This window comes from Medicago sativa, chromosome 4, assembly GCF_051527215.1.
Source record: "Medicago sativa cultivar Bolivia chromosome 4, Bolivia_mono, whole genome shotgun sequence".
In the NCBI taxonomy this organism is placed as follows: Eukaryota; Viridiplantae; Streptophyta; class Magnoliopsida; order Fabales; family Fabaceae; genus Medicago; species Medicago sativa.
In genome coordinates this window covers 11,521,106-11,536,975 of record NC_140752.1, presented here as the reverse complement: position 1 = coordinate 11,536,975, position 15,870 = coordinate 11,521,106, and the positions used below count along the sequence as shown (strand labels likewise).

Here is a 15,870-nt window from a genome sequence, read left to right as displayed (position 1 = left end):
TACATAAAGGTAAACGCAAAATCGAAAAAACGTATCAAGGGTGCCAAACCCTTTGTCTTTTATCTTGGTGATGATGTGTCAAATGCATCTAATATTGAAATTGCTCATTTTGATACATATGATCCATGAAATTGGGAGAATCTTGAGAACATGTCAAGGGATATTCTAGTTGAAAAGGGCTCTACAATAGAAAATAAAACAACAAAGCAGCGAAACAACAACAACCTAGTATAGACAACAACACAATAAAGGCGAAATTCATAAAAAGTAACATAAACAAGCTTTTATAAGATTTAACTTGAATACCACTAAAATCAATAGAAACATTCAACAAGAGAAATAAGAAATGATGGAGATGATGAACAGAACATGCATAAAAATCAAGTTAGTTAAAATCAGTGGCGGAGCCAGAAATTTTGATTAGTGGAGGCACCATATATATATAGTTTGTAGCGTAAAATATATATTACATTTTATTTTTGGAAGCAGAAATATACATCATAATTATTCTCTATAATTTGTCATTTTTTTGAGAATGATATTATTGAGCTCTTGAAGTTTTTGATCAACCACTTGATAGAACAATTGAACTTGTTAGAAACTTTCTCCAATTTGCAGTGACTTATTTTCTTCCAATTTGTAAAACCTTCTATTATTAAGGCCTCACCGCTACCACTATTTCTAAATAGTAATGTCGGTCATCGTTAAAATTTTTAATGAATTTAATTAAGTATTGATCCATGGTAAACCACCCATTAAGACAATCTAGCAAAGAACTTACAGCGTACCACATGTGTAAATAAATATTCTAACAATAAATTATTTAGCAGTGTACTAATATAAGTTTTGATTGTATCAATTAACTTTGCAAGACTGCAATGAGATGAGACAATGGTTTGCCAAAATTCATGCCGTAAGTAGAAAGACTCACGAGAGCTCTCTGTATGTAGTTAGTTTCAACTTTTACCTTAGGAATAGAAAAACATCAAGGGTGTATGATCTACTAGAATTATCAATTACTATGAGCCACTCTATATGGGATAGAAGTAATGAGCTCAATTGTGTGTGGGGATCTTATGATCTCTAGTAGACCCTTTTTCAACTAGAATATTGACATGTTGTCAAGATTCTCCCAATTTCATGGATTATAAATATCAAATTGAGCAATTTCAATATTAGATGTATTTGGCACATCATCGCCAGGATATGAGATGAAGGATTTGGCACCCTTGATACGTTTTTCCAATTTTGCGTTTGCCTTTCTATAAAGATTTCGTTTCTCAGTTTCTGTTGTGATATGTTTCAGTTTGTTAAGGCTTTGAATGGCTATACAGACCCCCCCCCCCCCCCCCATTGCTAGGAGTCCTTTTGATGACAAAAACAGTTTAATGGGTTGCTGAAGTTTTGCTACTGCTAACTTTTGGCCCTTTTGGTGCATTTGTTATACACACCCCCATATAAAGAACGTATTGCTATATACATCCCTTTGTAGGATGGACAATTTAATCACGTTGATACTACATCATGATGGAGGTTTGGAGCAAGTTGAAACCCAAAAACTTGAGTATGTTGGTGGTGAAAGTGATGTTTGGGACAAGATATAGCCAAATTTGATCAATCTATTTGACATTGAAAGTATGGTGAAACATTGCAGAGGGGTTACCACAATATTGTTATGTTTTCTTACTTGAAGTTGAAGTTGTATAAAGGTATGAAATTGGATCTGAATATTTGTGAATGTCACAAGACAATTTGATAGTCATGTTATTGATATGATTAAAATAGCAAGGGACAATCGTAATGAAGTGGAAATATTTGTCGAACACTCTTATGATTGAAGAATAGAATCAGAGTATGTACCATTGACTCCTGAATAAAGGGGGAGTTGAGAGATTGGTTGAATAGGCTACTACTGAACAAAATACTAAGAAACCTGAATTGGAACATCCTATTAGTGTTGATATATTGAATGTTGAGGCTTCCTAGCGTCTCCACTGTCGCTGTTCTTAAGCAAAGAGTCAACCTTGTCCATCAATCTTGCTCTTCAAACCTTTTCACCGGTTTCACTCTTCTTAAAAATATTATAGTTCTTCAACTTCGTAAACTCATACGAAAAAAATTACAATTGGCTTCATCATCATTTAAATCATATCAACAAATTGTAAAGAAAAAAAATAGTAGTCATGGTGTCAACAAATATGAGCAAACAAGACAAATCAATTTTACAAACTTTTGGGAAAGGAAATCTGTAGAAAGGTCTGCCTAAGTTCTTCAATGTGTTGGCCTTTCGTATAACACATCTTCTAGGACATCAACATTCAAGCATTTTACATTCACCGTGAACCATTGAGATTGAAAATGAAGATCGACTCTGAGAGCTATGTATGAGCACCTAAACACCACACATCATCTCTATTTGAGCTTGAATAAATTTTTGAACAGTGAAAATAATTAGGAATTCTGATTTATAGAAATTGGCGAAGAAGGAATAAATTCGTTGGAGGAGACACCAACGATAATGAACAGTGAAAATAATTGATTGCCATAAAAATTTATCAAAATTGTTTTTGCTTACGTGGAAGATGACATGGAGGCCACTTCACTAGTTAACGTTACAAGTCATTGTATTTAATGGTCAAAGATGACGGAGGAACTCAATTGATTTAACTAAAGAAAATTTATAACTAATTATCGATTTTGAATAAAACAAAAAACGAAATTGATTGATTGGTACAAATTTAAGGACGAACAAACTTATTCAATGAAAACATTTTGCATTAGATTTAGGCTTGATGTAACTATTGAATTATTGCTCTTGTGGCCCATATCTTGAAGTTGGTCAACAATCTATTAAGCAGTTAACAGTATATTATAGTATAGCAACACAAGTAGATCGAATATGCAATGCAGCAATAGAATATGCGCTCCAGCCGTTTATTTTCATTCATGATGATATCTTATATTACAATTCCTATCATCTAATTCTAAACAACTCAATTTGTAGGATCTATAATGAACAAACTTCTATTTATAGTATATTTTTATCAAAATAGGCAAATATTGCAATTATATCTTCAATAAATAAAACTATATGTGAAATCAGAGACGATTTAAAAGATTATTTATTACTATAAGTAAAAGACAGCAGGTCAAGTTGATGCTGAATGTTGAGTTTTGATAAATTTGGACATACCGACTTTATTCTCTTGTCTTACTCGTTAAAGCAAATGGTGTAACTTGCATTTTTATATCACAATCAACATGTGCCTAGTAAGAAAGATTATGAGATAACACATGTCTTTTCTAGCTTAACCAATGTCATGAGTTTGAATTCAGCCTCGAACATGCAGTAACGTTAAAACTTTTGAGAGTTTGCCGCCTATTTGAGTCCCACAAGGCAAGGCAGGCTCGAGAGATTAGTCTTGATAGTTGCACGCGCAGAGGATACCTGGTTTACACCAGGGAAAAGGAAAGAAAGATAGTGAAAACATAATACCGAAGATACCCCACCATATGGTCTTGAGGGAGCCGGTCCTTGTCAAAGTACAAAAGAATCAACAGAAGGTGTAATATAATGGTAAGGGTTAAGACAATGAAACAATATTAAGAAAATGATGTTTAGAGTTTCATATCTAACTAACATTTGTTTACATATACGTAAAAGAATCACTTGTCTATATAAAAAAACAAAAAGATTTGTCAAAAAAATAAATAAAAAAAAAAAAACAAAAAGAGTGAACAGCATTATTAATTTGTGGCTCAAATTGCATTTAGAGTATAGCCAATTCAACATGTTGTAGTTTATATGCAAAATCTTCATTAGAGAGAGAAAAAAAGAACAAGTGACGGAAATTTTGAGAGAATATGGAATTCGTTTATAAATAACAATAAATTTCATAACAAGAGAAATAGTGGCTGATTTTTTTTTTCTTTTTCTAGTTGATGTTCATTAATCAAATAGGACAAGAAGTAATTAATTAAGATTAGATGCAAGTGTAATTGTACTTTTGAATGATGCAGTGAAAAAGTCTATTCCACCAAAAGACAACACTTAAGGGGTTGAAAATAGCTGTTTTAAATTTTATTAGTATTTTGGGATATTTTTATAATTTCGTTTGTTTTGTTTCATCCTTAGGGTTTTGTTAACACTATTTATATTTGTTTTACCATCATGAGAATCAGACTTGATGTTTAATAAAATTTAAGAAATTCTCAATCTTTTGTTATCAATCTCTAGTGTATATACACCATTTTAGTTTGTTCAAAAAAAAAATCTCTAGTGTATTCGTAGAATCAACGAGGATTTGATATTTTGTTTTGTTCCATCACGTACGATGCATCAGATTACCGCATAGTATTTTTTTTATTCAAAGGGAAAAGAAGTATTTATATAACAAGATTCGTGAAGCACGAGAATTGCCTTCAACAATAATATGCCATCATAAAAAATGGAATCATAACACTAGCTCACCAACATTTGTGTTAAAGAGATGGTCACAAGTGTTTACAAGTGGGAGTGTTAATCACCTCACAAGTCAGTTTTATGAGGTTGTGTTAGACCCAATTATAATTTTTAAGATGATATAAAGTCTCTTCAAAATCCATTGGGTCATATACTATCAGATTTCTGTTATCGAGTCACTCATCATTTATATACATGTACCAAATCCAACAGTGTTGGACATGACGAGGTGTTTTCAAGAGTCGTACATCAGTTGAAAAGTGTTTATAAACAGAGACAGTGCTCACCTCACAAGCCGGTTTTGTGTTAGGCTCAAACTGAATTTCTAAGCATAATTCCTGATAAACTCACGATTGAGAGAAAAGTATAGAAAAGCGAAATGCAAATATTATTTGATCATGAGAGAAATGTTGTTACATCAAGTAACCATTGAAGCTTATATAGAAAATTAGAGCAATTAACTCCTAATTAGCCTAACTAACATGTTACTAAGTTTTAAATCTCTCAAGTTAGAAGGTATTAACAACACTTGCACCTTGGGAAATACAAAAAAGAAATGCCGAAAAACATAAATAAAGAGAAATATGAAATGCATAAATAAATACATCGACTAAAAAATATTAATCATCCAGTTTATTAGCCATCTAAAATGTCAACAAGGCTGAAAAAATGAATTTTTTATTACTTAACTATCCATAACCTTTATGAATAGAAGCTAGAATATCAATTAGGCGAAGAAAAATGAATTTTGATTGTTTAACTATCCATTATTTTATGGATAAAAGCTAAATTGCCTATTAAGTGAATATAATTTTTTTTTCCTTAATTAGCCATCCATTTTCTTTAGAAATTAGAATGGCAATTAGGCTAAGAAGAAAGAATAATATTTGGTGATCTTGAGAAACATCAACAAATACTTGCGGTGTTGAGCTAACTCTTGATTGTCTTGAAGATTGAAACTCTTGCCGTGTGTTGCTTCGTCATAAGATTCATAAGAAGCCTAAGCCTCAGTTGCTCAAGGTTGCACCTAATTAGATAAACAAAATCCCATTTTCAAAATCTTGATTCCAAAACCATGCAATACCCTTCTAGTATATTTGAATTAGGGATATGCATAATGAATAAATTTTCAACATTTGAAGGACGAGAATTGTGATGGTTTGAAGAATATAATTGAGGCCACAAATTGTGGTAGAACTCATACAAGAAGGGAATTAGAATTACAAGACGTTGATGAGCAATATTTGTTTCCCTCGGTAAAGATTACAGAATTATAGGTAATTCACACAATTTTATGATGTAATGAATCTCAGTCGTTTATTTGAGATCAAATGGTTCTGATTTTAATTCGATATTATACAATAAAATGATCTCAACCGCCGATTTAAGATCGTGTCCTGATCTGCTACAGCATTATGATGTAACATCATTAAATCCAATTAGCAAAACTTATATCAGCTCCCTATGGTTGGATTCAAGAAGCTCAAAATGATCATGTAAAAGTGTAGACGATCCTCTCAACTCCATAAAAGCAGCTACGACCAATGCCCACAAACACTTCAGATATTTACAAGTCACTAATATCAATGAATGTCCCTTGAATTTGATTACATGATAAAGAATATAAGAAAGCAAATCTTGAATGGAGAAACTGGGACATGGGGGAAGAAGTGTAACAAAAGGAAAGATTGAACTAGAATTTTGAAAGAAAATATCAAGAATGCAATAGAAAATTAGAATAGATCAATAAAAGTTCAATTAATGCAAAAAAATTCAAGAAAATTTGGACAAAAGATGTTGTAGAATAGTTATTCTCGCCCATGCTATATTACAACTCTTGATAGAACTCTTAACCGAGAGAAAAATATTTAAAAGTGAAATGGAAATATTATTTGATTATAAGAAAAAAAAGTTGTTACGTCAAGTAGTCATTGAGGCTTATATATAAGAAATTAGACCAACTAACTCCTAACTAACATAACTAACATGTAACTAACTTTTACATCTCTGATCATTTAAGTGTTTCAACTACGTCAATTACAATTTAGATAACTCAATTTTCCTTCTATTCTCGGTCAATTCTCACATGTTGTTTCATCCACTTAGAAACGAAAAATCCTAATGTGATGCTTTATGTCTAATGTTGCACACATAGATAGATGTTGACATGTACCACTATATGAAACATCCCGATGACAAAAAATTATATAGGATTTCTAGTCACTATTTATAGTCGATTTAAAAAAGAAGTAATTAGTTTTATGGCATTTTAGCCAGCAGTTCAGAAGAAAGTCATGTAAATATGAGAACATAGAAGCACAAGAGAAAGAAAGGATCAAGGTCAGACTCGCATTGCAAGCACCTAAAGAAATGACAAGGTTGCTCTTGCACAGGATTGTGCCGCAGGTAATCAAAGTCGTGTTGCGAGATACGATTGGAAAAACAGTAGATTTAGCCTCGTCAAGGCTTGTGCCGCGAATCGAATTTCCCTAAAATGATGAGAAATGTGCACCTATATAGACCGGACCCCTAGTCAGTGAAAAATCAAATTTTGTCGAACATAAAACGGCGAAAGTGTGATCTAGGGCATTTCAGAGCGATCTGGAGCACTTTTGGAGCGAGGAATCATCACTGGTTATACTTTTGATTGATTATATTTATGTTTATATGATTATTAATGAATTGATGCAAAATCAAATACTAACACTCGCCTTGAATAAGAATACAAGTATAATTTGTTCGATTGTTTCCCAGCGTCAACATATTCTAGGAATATTTTTTTTGAAGGATATTCTAGGAATAATTGTGTTTTAAATTTGGCGTTATAAAACCTTCAATAGTCATCATCTCCCCTAAGACATTAGGGAGCTTGACCACTGAAGAGAGTTAGTGGCACCCCCGCAGCACTCTCTCTCTCTCTCTCAATGTGTGAAATCTAATGTTAATAATGAGTTATTAAATGGAGTAACTCTGTATATATAGTTCTGGACTTAACTGAAACCCTCACTAATGAACAACAGAATTGATCTCTAAACTAGTCGGTCATTAACCGAATACTCCACACACACACACACACACACACACACACACACACACACACATATATATATATAAGTTTTGCTAGAAGACATCTTTTATGAAAGTGTCTTTTAACAAGTTATTCTATGAGCATTTGCTAAAAGACACCAACTAATTTTAATAAAAGGTGTTTTTTAGCAAAGTTATAATTAAAAAGTGGAAATTACACATTGAGGTGTGACTTACTAAAAGACACCTTCATGGGTGACTTCTAGCAAAAACTCTATATATATAAAAGTCGAGTAACTATACATCTTAATTTTTTTTTAGGGGTCTACACAACTTAAATTGGTCCCTCCTATTTTCTTATTTAGGGGTCTACACAACTTAAATTGGTCCCTCCTATTTTCTTATACTACTAAAATAATGAAGGAAGTTTTACTCTATACCCCTACATCTATACCTTCACCCAACAAATTAACAAAAATTCCAATTTTACCCATTTTGTTTTTTAACCTTTTTCCACGATTTTTATTTTTCACTTCACTTTCATCATTTCCACCCTACAGTTCACCCCACATAACATTCCAGATACGTGTTTCCCCGGAAAACTATGTTAAATATTTCCAGTGTGTATTTTTTTGAAAGAAGAACCTAGGGTCAGATTGTACCATCCATCAGGAGAAGTTTTCGGTTCTTCTTTAGATTTGTTCGCCATCGTCCAAGAACCTATTTTCATTAAATTTGTTTAATTCAAAAAGAAATTAACAAATAAAGATTATCCCTTGAGCAACCGGCATATAGAAAAACCTAATTAACTCTAATTTACCATATCAATTATCATTTATGAGATTACAAACTCTGAAATTGCATCCGAGAAAATTAAAATTAAAAAAGAATCTGGATGGGATTGGGTTGAGTTTATGATGCAACTGACATCACTTTGCGGTTGAGTTCAATGGTGCGACTAAAGTTTTAATTCATTTCATTCTTCAAAATGTGTTTATTTTTGTTTTGAGTGAATGATGGTGACGTCCCTCTACAAAACCAAAGGGAACAAATTTGGATTAAATTAGATTCATCTCTTCCTTTTATCTCAAATCCCAAATTATAATTATAATATAAGTGCCTACCCGGAAAACTTATAATATGTTTATCGATAAGTTTTGACTGCAGTTAGAAGAGGAAGGGTGAAGGGGCAAATTTTGGAGAAAAGAAAAAGAAAAAAATTGGTGTTTTAAATTTATATTGAAGGGTAAAATAGACAGTTCAAGTAAAATGTAGGGGTGAAGGTATAAATGTATGGGTATAGGGTAAAATTTCCAATAATGAAACATTATTATATCCAACAAAAATATCTAAAGGTTTCACACATGGAAAATAATCAAGAGAGAGAGGCCCAATAGCATATGCTCAAAGTTCCATTTTGATTCCCAATGTCCCGCCATCAAATAAGAGAATATCCAATCATAGAGTCCTTAGCATCATTTGTCCTAAGATACTTTCTTTCTTTCTTTGCAAATTCCACACACTATACTCAACCTTATTATTAATCAATCTTCCAATTCAATCTTTTTAATAATAATTACTTTATATTATTCCTTTTCACATTTTTTTTCTTTCATCATGAACTCATCTCTCTCTATAAATTCCTCTCTCTCTCTCATCCTTTTCTCTCACCTATCTCCACAACCGTTCATTCTTCTTCTTCAAATTTCAACTCTGAAAATTCTATTCGATTTAGAACTTTTGGAGTAAAACCCATTATACCCTTTTGCAAAAAGACTCCATTTTTAAGCTTAGAAAGTTTAAAGAGTGTGAAAAGAAGAAAAAGTTTGAAGCTTGAAGCTACCAAAATGACTATTGATGAAGAAAGTTTGTTGAATTCTAGAGATGAAGAAGATGGTCCTCCTGATTCTGTTTTGAATGATATACATTCTAAACCTCGTAGAATTGCTCTTTTTGTTGAACCTTCACCTTTTTCGTGAGTTTCTTTCATTCAATGTAGAATCTTTTTCAATATTGAAATCCCATTTTTTTTATTTATTTGTTTTTTTTTTAAAATTAATTGGTTCATGTTGAAACATGTTACATAGGACAACATTGATCTTCAATTTTTACATGAATTGACTTGTGTTATCTTTGTTTTGATTTAGTGTTGACTTTTGTAGAGTTTGATGAATTTGATTGGCTTAGGATTGATATAGATCAATGATTTGAAATTGGTTTTGTTGTCTTTATGTTACTGTTGTTCTTGTTTGAAATTCATGTTTTGTAATGTAATTGAGCTAGCTTTGTAGTCGTGTGTGTTTGATTCTGCGGTGTTTTATATAGATCAATGATTTGAAATTGGTTTTCATGTTCTTTTTTTTGTTATATGGTTTGGATTTTATGTTTGGTAATGTAATTGAGCTAGCTTTGACTTCGTGTGTGTTTGGTTATGCCTTGATAAAAATTGACTTTTAGTCGATTGACTCCGTAAAAGTGATTGTGGCAAAAAGTGAATTAACTATAAAGTGATTTATGTTTGGATACATTATGTGAAAGTGGGTTAAACAATAAATTTGAGGCTGAAAATCATTTGTAGCCGCAGAAGTGTCAAAGTTATAGCCTCAAGTTAGAATTAATTCCGGAGTCACAAGCAAGTCTAATCGAGAATACCCAAACATGCACTTCATCTGTTTTGATAGATTCTTTCTATTAGCTTAACTAAACATTTATTTCTGTTGCGACTCATGCACCTTGGAAACTTTGATGAGAAGTTAGACTTGCTTTGATGAGAAGTTAGACTTGTTTCTGTAGTGAAACATGCACCTTGGAAACTTTGATGAGAAGTTAAATTCCCGAACAAGGTTTTAAATCGCTGTTGTGGTCGCATCATGAATGTGGTACTGCAAAATCATTGCAGTCAAATACAAGTATACACCTGACAGTGACACACACTTAATTGTGGTAGCACAAACATAAAAAACCTTGACGTGTCGCGGCTGCAATCGTGCAGCTGCTGACAATTTTTTAAACCATAATTCCATGTTTTCTGGTTTTTGTCTGGTTTTCGATTACACCTCAACGAGATTGCATTACACATGATATTGTTCATGTGCAATCCTTCATAAGAAAAACAGTATTAGATCTTCATTTTGAACAGATAGTAATTTGGTTTTTGTCTTGTTTTTTCTTCAGATATGTCTCTGGATACAAGAATCGTTTTCAGAATTTTATAAAGTACCTTCGAGAAATGGGAGATGAGGTAACATCTTTACAATCATGTCGTTGCTCTGTATAAACATGCTTATTTTCCTCAATTTTTAGTTTATTTTATATGGATATCCTGTTTCCTAATTTTTTCATCGACAAAGTACGTTTGTGCATGTAATATAGGTCTTGGTTTATTATGCGTATACTGTTTATTTCATCATCTTTTTATCAACTAACTATATTTGTGCATGTTATATAGGTCATGGTCGTGACAACACATGAAGGAGTACCGAAAGAATTTTATGGAGCACAATTAATTGGATCCAAAAGGTTGCTAACATTGATCTTTTTAGCTTCTTAGCTCCTTTTGTTTCTCCATGTCCTCTAGTATTTGACAGTGTTGTCAAATAGCGGCTACAGCAGCACTATAGGGCTATAGCGCAGGAAAATTTTAACAAACCATTATTGTTCTGCGATCCGCAATTTAGTACAAAGTGCTGTCAAATAAATGATATAAAAACATTATAGCATTGCAGCACAGTGAAATGCGAACAAACTACTATTTTCCATGATTGAATCTTAAACTCTCCGTCTCTTAGGCATACGGAACTGAATTGTTTTTTCCCTCAATTTACAAATGACTTATTCTATGATCATAAGCATTTTAATATTCTCTTCAGGAAAAAATTGGATACTCAAATCTGTTCTTTCAAGTTATGACTGCTGCCACATCCATAACTTCATACTAATAATTTTCGTTTAAAAAAAAATGAAAAATTGCAGCTTTCCTTTTCCTTGGTATCAGAAGGTACCCCTCTCCTTGGCACTTAGTCCGAGAATAATTTCAGCGGTTGCTCAGTTTAAGCCTGACATAATACACGCATCATCACCTGGCATAATGGTATGTTTGCAATTCATTCCTCTATCTCCTCATTTATTAACTGCAGGATTTTAAAGAACAATGTGAATGAAATGATTTTGGCTAAAAGTTAGTTGATTGTGAAGTGATTTATGTTTTGAATTTTGATACATTAATGTAAAATCAACTTTGGAGGAAAAATCAGTTCTACTTTCAAAATCAATTTTTTACCTCTGAAATCAATTTTACCTCCTCCAAAAATGCAACCAAATATATGCTTATTTAACTCGTCTAATATAAACTAAATTTCAGGTTTTTGGAGCTCTTATCATTGCAAAGCTTTTGTCTGTTCCCATTGTTATGTCATATCATACCCATGTACCAGTGTAAGTTACATATTTTACTCTAATTTAAGATTTTCTTATCATTATTTTCACATTTGCAAAGCTATAATTTTTTGTCAAATAACGGCTATAACATTATAGAGTAGCAGAATTTGAACAAATTGTTATTGTTCCGCGATTAGCTATTTAATACCAAGTGTTATCAAACCGTTATTTTTGCACGATTCACGATTGATAACATTTTAATTCTTATAATTCTTGAGATTAAAAAACTACTGGTTCTTATGGTTGATCTTTATTTTTTTTGGTTCAGATACATTCCTAGATACACATTTAGTTGGCTAGTGCAACCAATGTGGTTGGTTCTAAGTATGTATACTCTCTTGTTTCCTTCATTCAATTTTTTTTTTTTTTTTGAGAGAACCTTCATTCAACTTGGAATCATATTTTTGTGAAAGTAACATGAATTTTTTGTTTTATACAGAGTTTCTGCACAGAGCAGCTGATCTAACTCTAGTGCCATCCGTTGCCATTGGAAAAGATCTTGAAGAAGCTAGAGTAACAACAGGTGAACATAAGTCCTTATCAAGTGTTAGCTGAACATTAGCATTTCTTCTATGCCTTTGGCCCGGTTTGGATAATAGCTTAATTAAAAGCTCATCATATAAGTGCTTATATATAAACTATTTCTATAACCAAAGATAAAATTAAGTCAAACTATTTATATGTAAGTTGTTTTCCTAGACTATCTTGATGAGCCTAGGAAAATAAACCGAAAACTGCTTTTGGACATGTCATAAGTTGTTTTATAAACTTCCTCAAACAGTCTAACTAGTGGTAAGCTCAAATAAGTCAATTAAACAAACTTGTCAATGAAGCATGTTTTGTTTGACATGTTTTTCCTGTTGATTTCCAGCTAACAAGATCCGTCTTTGGAACAAGGGTGTTGATTCTGAAAGTTTCAATCCTAAGTACAAGTCACATGAAATGCGATTAAGACTGAGGTGCTTGCCTTTTGTCATTTTCATGCACAAAGTTTGAAATAATGGAGTTTCATCTTATTCATATACTTGTGTTATGCAGCAATGGTGAACCAGAGAAGCCCTTGATTATTCATGTTGGGCGTCTTGGAGTTGAGAAGAGTTTAGATTTTCTTAAAAGGTTAGATATCATCTTGTAAACTGTGAAACATTAACTTGTATTGCATACAAGATTTTATTGTTCAACATAAAAATAAAATCTACGTGTTGAAAAAACTGCAAACTGCTCTTTTAGTTATACTTACCACTTTTACAAGATATGTTTTCTAGTAATTCACTATGAAATTGACAGAAATAGATCCCTTCAACGGGATCTCAATCAATGGTTGAAGTTGTTTTAAAATTGATTTCGTGACTGTCTATTTGAATCCTACGATCGTAAATTAATAGCTGAGATTGCTTACCGTGTGTAACTGTGTAATTCCCCTACTGCCGAAGTATTTGAGTCCAAAATGCACTTTACTTTATGTTCGTATTGAATATCTGTTTCCTGCATTAACATCTGATACACACGACTTTGCAGTGTCATGGATAGGCTTCCTGAAGCACGAATCGCTATTGTTGGAGATGGACCCTACAGGTAACATACTCTGAAATTTCTTTGATTTTGGTTTGTACATCAAGTAACTTGCTGTGACTTTTCACTAATGACTTTCTAATGGGTACCAGAAAATTAAAGAAAGAACTAACACTAGCTAGTATTGCAATTAGATAACGTGACATGTGTAATGCTAGTAACACTCTTTTTTTTTTAACACTTCACTATCAGTCAATTATCTAGATGGCATTGTTGTCAAACGTGGAAAATAGCGGCTTGTTCAAATTCTGCTACGCTGTAGCGCTTTAGCATTGCTATAGCCACTATTTGACAACACTTTGTGCTAAATTGCATGTCATAGAGCAACATCATTTTATTTAAATTCAACTAGGCTATAGCGATATATAGTTCCACTGTAGATGCTATTTCACAACACTGTTAAATGGTCATTTTAATTGTCTCATAAATTGATACATTTTTATTATATTGACTTTTAAGAGACAAGAAATAATGGAAAGTGTGTTACAAAAGTTGGTTTTTCTAGCATTGTAAAATCTATGGCAATTTTTATTAATATTTGTTGTTAACTTACAGGGAGGAGCTAGAGAAATTGTTAGAAGGCATGCCTGTAGTATTCACAGGAATGTTAAGCGGGGAAGAATTATCTCAAGCATATGCTAGTGGCGATGTCTTCATTATGCCGTCAGAGTCCGAGACACTTGGTCAAGTTGTCTCAGAGGCTCTGTCTTCAGGGATTCCTGTTGTGGGCGCACGTGCCGGTGGAATCCCAGACATAATCACCGAAGATCAAGATGGCAAAATTGGATATCTCTACACTCCAGGTGATCTCGACGATTGCTTGAGCAAACTAAAACCTCTGTTGCATGACGTAGAGTTGAGAGAAACGATGGGAAAAGCCGCGCGTATAGAAATGGAGAAGTATGACTGGAGGGAAGCAACTAGAACGATTCGCAACGAAAATTACAATACTGCTATTTGGTTTTGGCGCAAGAAAAAGGCTCAACTATTGTTACCGTTCCAATGGCTAACGAAACATATTTTCCCGTCTCCCGAAGTTGTATAGGTAATTGAACATCCAACCTTCTAAACTTTGGAAAGATTCCTTGCTTGATTACTTAGGCTTTAAGAAAGAAGTCTTGTATTAAACAAATGAGTGATTGGTTTATTATATCCATTCATTTGCTGTATATTTAGTGGATCAAATATTGTGATAGCTTGTGGAATATTTTGTACCATTATTATAATGTAGATTAAAGTTGAATGTCAATTCATATTGTTGTGTAATGTTAAAAGACACATTTGGGCAACTAGTAAGTGGAGAATCCATTCAAGTTTTTGGAACACAAATATCCAAGAGCATGACAAACCTAGGAGGATCTGGTAATAGTATACATTATTAATCATATTATGACAATACAAATCTTTATCTGAAGTGTAGTTTTCATCTTTGGGATGCATAGTTGTAAGATAGGGATATTATGTTTTTCTTGAAGATAGTTTTTTTTTTTTTTTTTTTTTTTTCTTGATAGAATATTATTCAAGTTTTGTTCACAAGCTTCATTAAGAAGGTTAACTTTACTTTTTTTCTTTTTTGTTAAATGGTTAATTTTAATGAAATTATAAACAATAAAACTATGTTACTTTCCTGCCTAAGCATATTGAACTAACCCTGACGTTACTAAGGTTGTCTGATCATTCCATGTACATGGATAGTTGGAAAAATGTTGTACGACTTTGTGGATCCTTGTATGAACTAGCAAGACTTATCCATACTATGGAAAATTATTTCCTCATATCATTATTTATTTTGTGATGTTACACAAATTGACCAGAGAATCAATTAAATTTTCTCATGTAGCTCTACATGTACAATTATCACATATTAGCACTAAACATCTTTATAGATCATTGAAGTTTGAAAAATTTATCTATATATTGTCTCTTGAAAAATTGTTGAAGTGGTATAGTCTATGTGAAACCTTTCACATGTATAATATCACTGAATTTCACGATTTGATGAACTTCAATTTTAGTCTTCTAATTCTTCTCCTTTGATTGTTTTGTTTCGCTAAGAGAATTGAATCAACCACAATTTTTACCAAAGAACTTTAGAAGTGGCAGTCAGAAATTTTTAGAAAATTAATAAAAATATTTAAAAATAACAACAACAACAAAAGAGAGTCAATAATATATATTATTGAAACTGAATGATGACATGTAATATTATCTAGTTCGATAGTATATTATGAGAAATAAAATCGTACTTTTAATTATGCTTTTATGAGCATTTTACTTCATTTTGTTTTGTTTTCAATCAATAGGATAAATCAAGTGATTATGAAGTCTTAATGAAAAAGTCACAAAATATTGAAGTCTTGCTGATAAAGATT

At 32.2% G+C, this 15,870-nt stretch overlaps 1 pseudogene across 1 annotated transcript; it reads left to right on the top strand.

Annotated features, from left to right (window-relative positions):
- The first annotated feature begins 9,103 nt into the window (after positions 1 to 9,103).
- LOC146926323 (sulfoquinovosyl transferase SQD2-like) lies at positions 9,104 to 14,747 on the top strand (annotated as a pseudogene). The gene is made up of 11 exons (XR_015034090.1): positions 9,104 to 9,464; positions 10,664 to 10,730; positions 10,938 to 11,008; positions 11,462 to 11,579; positions 11,850 to 11,923; positions 12,195 to 12,250; positions 12,366 to 12,449; positions 12,798 to 12,885; positions 12,965 to 13,042; positions 13,445 to 13,501; positions 14,054 to 14,747. The product of XR_015034090.1 is annotated as a sulfoquinovosyl transferase SQD2-like (transcript).
- Positions 14,748 to 15,870: the final 1,123 nt, after the last annotated feature.